Below are 7,390 nucleotides of genomic sequence, written 5' to 3' on the forward strand. Positions count from 1 at the left end.
CAGTCAGGAACTGCACTTTCGCCTTCAACCTGCATTTTTTCCCCCGATCAGAGGCAGGCCAAAACTAAAGAAGCTACAGCGATTTTGTGCTACGAGGCACGCCATACCGCAAGTATGTTTGGACTACCGTGGGCTCTAAACGTCCGCCGACGTTGAGTGATTCTCGGGCGGTTTAGGATATCGACTCCGCCAAAATGCGCTTGCCGCGGACATGATCGAACACGCGATCCCGAAAGAAGAACGTCTCAACTGCGGCGCCAAATATTCAAACAAAGGTTAAAGAAACGCCAAACGAGTTTTGCTTTAGGCGAACAGGTTTTCGGGTCCGTTTTGCAGCGTCGTGGTCTGTACTACAATGCAAAGGCCTCAGGCTTGTCTCGAAAAAAGACGAGACAGGGTTCTCCGGTTCAGCACCAAGCGAGTGCAGCAACGGATGCTGCTCTACGACGCCTTGCACGCGCAACACAACCGCAAAAAACTAAACCTAACCTTGTGAGGGTCCAAGTAGCAGTCCCACTGATACATGTAATCATTAAATGAGCGAATGCGGACGTTAGGATAGGTCACTCATACCATTCAATCGCTTCAACGGTCATGCATCAAAGCGAACATAAGCAGAGCGGAAACACTCTACGGCACAAGCGGGCTCTTAAAATGTTTCTCACCTTGAACGAAGTGGGCAGAGCAAACATGCGAACTTTTCGTCGGCAGCCGTTTGTCCCGCCGCAAAGCTGCGATCCAGGCATTTCTGCGCTGCGTGTCCGTAGGGAACCTAAAAGCGCGCACTTCCGACAGGAGGTTGGTTCCAGGCTGCAAGCTTCAACCTGGTACGCACCAACACGGTCCACGTCGCGATGGTGTCACAGGAGACATTTTGGCCGCTCAAAACAGGTTGCAACGAGCATGACTTGTACCCGCATGACGCAAGCAACACACGGACCAAGAAAAACCATCCGCGCTCGCTCGCCTTACGGGGAGGCCGGAAGTTTCTAACCTTTCTAAGTACCCTTAACAAGGGACTACAATGTGGCCATTTCTGGTTTCCAAACTTTTACCCTCTCCAGTGACCCTAGGGCATTATACTGGTTAGTTTCCTACCAGCTATAAAGTGCTACTCGATGAGATATGATAGGCGGAAGTTGGAGTAGGAACCGTTGAGGGGAAAAGCGGCAAGAGAAAGACAAGCAAGCCTTTGCCCGCTGTTGCTTCTGAACCAATGGTTGCAGTCGTGATGCGATTCAGATAAAGATTTTTTTTAAACAAAGCTAAAGTAAAGTTCCAAAGCTAAAGCTAAAGTAAAAGCTAAAGTAAAGTGCCAAGCAAAGTAGAGTAGGGTGGCCTCTTCGCCGACGTGCCTCGACAGCAGATGCTATCTAGTGTTACGCACAGGTCAATCGGTTCCCCATTTCATCGCGTCGCGGGGTCCCGCTAGTACTGTGCAGTGCACGTGGAGCTACGCACGGCAAACTATTTGAACCAGGCTCAAAAGATTAAAATATGTGGTTATGCGTAACGGAGCTGGATTGCACAGAAGTGTAACCTGGAAGCCTTGGTCTTTTGATCTATAAAAAGAGCACATGAATGCTTGGAAGACAATGTTTATGTGGGGCAATTTGCTGTTTCGGTATTTTTTAGAAAACTAGCAGGAGTACGTGTAAGTGAGATTTGCCCAGTACATAAATTGTTCGAAGACACGAAGTTCAGACATTTTTGAATATTTCGAACAAGTACTGCGTTCAGAGTATTGTAAGCTCCACGCAAACTATTGGCTGCACTTGAATTTTGTGGTGCAAGGACACCACCGGTTTTATCAACGCACTTTGCTAAAGTCTGCCAATGTGGTCCATGAGAGGTGTTTTCCCCCCCCTGCATACCCCCCAAACGTAGAGCGTGTCGTGGCACTGAATGCGTTCGCTTTTCTGAGAACGAAAAGATAGCAATGAGACGTGAGTTATTCCTTTGCATCTGTTGAACTTTTACTCCTACATTTAACAAAATTTAATGAAACTAAAAGTGGCGTGCAAGAAAACATGAACAGCGACAATTCTTCACCGACGTGACTTTTGAGTTTTCCACCTGTTTGGGCTGTATAATATTCAAACATACATTTTTTCTTTTTTTTACTGAACCACCGTCGTCAGGTCAAAAAGTGCTTGAACGTCTTCAAGCCCGAGTTCATTCTTGGAAACCCAAGGAAACGTTTTTATCTCAGTGGCGTTAGCACACACACGTCCATCAACAGGAGGAAAAGGTAGCTACTAAAATGCCTTAATATGAGTTCAGTCCTACGCTAATTTGTGATAGCCAAACAAACTCTTGATTCATTGACTGCTGCATAAATATTTTTTTATTTAGTAATTTTGACTGCCCTGAACAAGGAGGCGAATAATATAGCCTGCATTCTGGAATACGAAGTATTGTTTCACTTTCAGAGACACAACATCGTCGTCACATCGTGCCGTTTGGGTACATGCCCCAGGTCGCACGAACTTGAAACAGACCGTGTCAGTTCTGCGTCTCACTTTTTACTTCTGCATGCAGCAACTTCTTAAAATGGCTTTATTTTTGGGTCCAGGCTCGGTACAAATGAGCATTAATGAGCTCGCAAAAACAGATGAACTCTTAAACGAGCCCGCGGCATGTGGCTTCGCTGGAACAATTTCTACTGTTAGAGCTATGAGAGCATGGACTAATCTCTGGAGCTCAGTGGTAGTACGTGCTTACGTAAACCGCGTGAAGGAGGGCTCTAGAAACATAACAGTTAGCGCTACGTTGATAGACGTTTGCAGCAGTACTACAACAAGAAGTCAACCGCGAACAAGGTTATTTATTGTCAAAAAGTCGACAACAAATGTCTCCAAAGTGCTTTATCAAACTTTTCGCCGGCGGAAGCTAATGCAACCAAGTTTTAGGACTATATTACCGGCGTTCATTTTAGCTGTTTACAGATCTTTTTTTAAACCCTGCGAGATGTACGGAGATGCGGTCTGTGCTGTTAAATGTACAGCAAGCCGGGCACTATGGCATTCTGTACGTGATTGAGCTCAGTGAATAATTAACAGAAATTAACTCATCAAGTTTTTCTTAACTCATAAACATTATCGTAAGAGACTGAATTCTTATAGAAGGTGAGTTCAGTTTATACATTTTTATTGTCGGCAATGCATTTCCAAATATTTAGCGTTAAAATAACACATCTTTTTTTTGGCTCGTAAAGTTGCTTTCCGCATTTCATATCTTTAGAATAGCCTCGCTGGGTGTTCTATTGCCGCAAAAATTCAGTTAAGTGCTTGAATGGCATAATGTAAACTAACAGCTGCTGTATTTGCTGCGCTAGAAATGCAGACGACGTCATTTTAAAAATGTGCATTGCAGGGAGTCAACTTAAAGAGCTAAAATGAAAATTATCGGTGGACACCCGAACCGTGCTGTAAGGGAAAAGTTAAAGGAGGGAGTGAAAAAAGAAACGAAGAAAGAGGTGCCCTTGTGGAGGGCTCCGGAATAATTTAGACCACCTGGGGATCTTTAATGTGCACTGACAACGCACAGCACATGGTACCTAGCGTTTCGCTTCCATCGAAACGCGGCCGCCGCGGTCGGATTCGAACCTGGGCACACAGACTCTTTAGACGATCGCCAACTTCAAGACCCAAAATTCACATTTTTTTCGAACTATTTATATTTCTAATCGCATGGCCGGCACAGAAAATTTGATAACTGGTCTCAGGTTTTATGTTGACGATATTCAGTTTCTTATTATCATGTCGGCCCCTAAAATGAACCGTAAAATTCGAGTTGTTAATACCGGTTAAATTTTCGTTTAATCTTCGTGACCTCGAAAATAATTTTTGCTTTGCCGTACAAGCATCCTGCATATACCGCCGCTAAGCATCTCTCGTAGGGTTAAAATAAAAATCAGTAAACATTTAGAAGAAATACCGCGTACAGAGGGTGATATTTTTAACCCCTCCAGATATTTATTTTCAGAAACTGAGAGATATGTCGGTGCGGTCTGTTGAAGTAGATTTTACAGCAAATCGCTCATTATCTACATCATTGGAATCAATCATTATACGAATAAATAACTTGAATATATTAAAGAAGTTTCTATTTTTGTTTTTATAGGGTACGAATACATATCGAAATCAATGGCCGTTAGCACTGAAGGTTAGTTTTGTTTTTAAATCTTCTTAATCCACAATGTGGTTCGAAACATCGAACGACAAGAATACGTACTTCAAAGCTTGCTGAGTTGGCTTTGAGGCAATATCTATCCAGAAAATTGTGTCGCTGAGCGTGGATTTTTGTTGCCAAAATGAAGTTAATTTCTGCTACATCATCAAACGCACTTACTGTACCTGTATTGAGCGCATAAGTGTGAGAGACGCCATTTTACAAGTCTGTAATGCGGAAAGCCAACTCCATGAGATTTCAACTGCATATTTTTGATTTGCTCTATTTGGATACACATTGCCAGTAAAGAAAATTTAAACCCAGATAACAAATGTTCGAAAAAACCTACCCTGTGTATACTTATGAAGTAAGCAAACGGTCAACAAATCGAATGAGAATATCAGCTTTGTCTTTTATTTTCTAATTTGTCGTTTTGATCAGTGGGAGATTGTTAGTGTAGTTATTTTGTCGCCGAAACATAAGTGATTAGAAAGAAGTAAAAAACCACATGCCGCCGGTGGGATCCCTTCCCATGAGCAGAGAATTTCGAGTCCGGTGCAATTCCAACTCAGCTATAGCGGCGGCTGTCCAATCTGCTCTCGGGCTATTTACGATGCCTTAGCCTAACTTTGAGAGTGTTCACTAGTGCGACTCTCATCCATAGTTGCTGACGTAGAATGTCGGGTGCTGCCACCAGTATGACGTGAAACGTCATCAAACGGTGAGGGGCGAAGCGTTGCGAGAACCCTCTTATGCTACTTAAGGCATAAAGACTACCGGAACCGAGGGTCTCGTTACACTATTGAGCAGATAACGGAAGGCAAATGATGGGCCCGTTATGACATGCACACAAAGGAACCGAAAGGTCACTGAAACCAAGGAGCACGAGGATGTTTCATTTATTTTTTTATTTGTGGTGCTTATAGATGAGAGGTTAATAGTGCAATTATTCTATCGCTTAAAGAAACTTGAAAGAACTCTAACAACAAATTAATATCCTTAAATTATGCAGTTATAAACCCACACATCAGTTACTTCACTGTGTGCAGGGGAACCGCGTATGCTACTCATCTAAAATCAATGCTGATAATTCAAAATCAAGCCGTTCGTATGCTTACCTACAGATCTTATTACATCGATGCAGCATTTATACTTCAGAATTATAACATGCACTGCGTCTCACAGCTTGTTAGATACTGCCTTGGAATTATAATGTAAAACTTCTCAACAAAATAATCTCTCTTCCTCTCATACCACAGTGGTATCTTGTAATCGACAACATAACCCGGTTTGCACTAAATAACAATGTTGTCCACCCTAAACTGCGCACCAATTACGGGAAATAGACCATTCATTTCTCATCAGTTGTTGTCTGGAGCACTCTACCAATACAACAAAAAATTATCGTTCAATCCTCATCTTTAAAGTACGCTTTAAACGATCAATTCTTAATTAAGGGCCCTCATTGTGATTAATTCGCTTCCTTTTCTTCTTACTTGTATTTTGCACTGATTCCTATCATTCGTTATAATTAAGTATGATATATAATTCAGTATGTCTCGGTGGTCCTTTGTAATAGTTTTTTCATTGTGTTTATTTCTCTCCCATGTGTCTGCTTTAAGTTGTAGTCTGTATGTACATATCCAATTTCTCATATTATTCTGATCTGTCTGAGTTGTTTAATGTTTTACACGATGTATTTGTTTAGTAGGTCCCATTAATGTCTGACATCGGGACCTCCTTCTGCACGATGTACTGTACGTACGAAATATGTTAACAAATAAAGACTGATTTTGATTATAAATTTGAAGAAAAAGGAACTCATGCTGCCAGTGGGGTCCAAGTCCACGACTTCCGAATTTCGTGTCTGGTGCTCTACAAGAAGCACCGAGATGTCCGCGCTTTACTATGCCGCCTACAACAGCTTTTATTTGTGTGTGTGCGTGTGTGTTCGTGTGCGCGTGCGTGCGTGTGTGTGCGTGTGTGTGTGTGTGTGTAATTTCGATCTGGTTACACCCGAGAGTATTTTACCAAGCAGTAAACAGGTGTTTGCCATCAGCCATGGTGGACCAGTTTGTGATGACGTCAAAAGCTTACCTGACCTTTGTGACAGGTCGGCCACCTGCTCCACTCCGACGACTGCTCCCTATTTTCTTCAGTACGGGAGGCGTGACCGATATGGGTGCATATAACGATTTTAATAAACACTGTCTTCTACCTACAGCGCTTCATCCTTTGCATGCAAACACACACAGCACAGAGTATAGACTTGGTAGACTACGTTAATCGCATAGAAACATTATGAGCAACAAAGCATAACAACAATAAAAATTCAAAACGAAGATAAAGTAGGCAAAACAATACCTGCACTTTGCTAGTGCTCGTAATTCGCATTTGGCCTACCTACTTAAATCGACCGCCATTTTTCTCTTTACAAATGCTTCAGTTCGCAGAGTATTTGCACAATGCTGCACTAAATCCTCAGCAGAGACTCTGTGCAGAGGGCGTCCTGAATGGTCGATCTTGCAAGCAATGCTTTTTGCACCAGTCTCGGTGGGTTTATAAACGAAGGCGAAGAAGGGAGTTTAAAAGAAAGCCATCTTCCATCGTCTCATTTCTTCAAACGGCTGCAAGAAAAGGGCTACCAGGCGTGCCTTCTTGCTCGTGTGGCCCCTTCAATTCTGTAACCAATAAAATTATTCCTCCTTTTTTCATTTGTCATGAGTCAAAAGCGCACACTACTAGCGCACATTGGGGCCATAAGAAAGGGTTGCGTCCTTGCAAGAGCTCCTCTCATGAACAGTCTTCGCCAGCTCCTATCTGTACTTGTTACAAAATGCTTGTAAATAGGCTATTGATATTTCTCTGTTATGCATAAAGTTCATCAACGACATAGTGTTAAAAGGTCCCGTTACCAAGAAAATCTGGCATCCTCCTTATCGGCGTTGTGAGGGAAAAATCACGAGCATGACTGTGGCAGGTGGTTCCCAGAGAGCAATTTATAGGAGGCAGGTTGGTCACCCAGGTCACGTGACCTTGCGGCATCACCACAACCTGCCCATCGGGTTCTGAGCACACTTTCCACCGTGCCAGGTGGCAGTTAATTACTGAGTTGTCGTTCCGGAAGATCAACTCGGGCTGTACAAGGCGCACCGCTGCGAGCACCTGCCATCCCAGGGCAGGAGCGCATCGTTCAAGCGCTGCACCACTGCGCCAG

The sequence above is a fragment of the Amblyomma americanum genome, chromosome 9, assembly GCF_052857255.1.
Source record: "Amblyomma americanum isolate KBUSLIRL-KWMA chromosome 9, ASM5285725v1, whole genome shotgun sequence".
NCBI classification, from domain to species: Eukaryota; Metazoa; Arthropoda; class Arachnida; order Ixodida; family Ixodidae; genus Amblyomma; species Amblyomma americanum.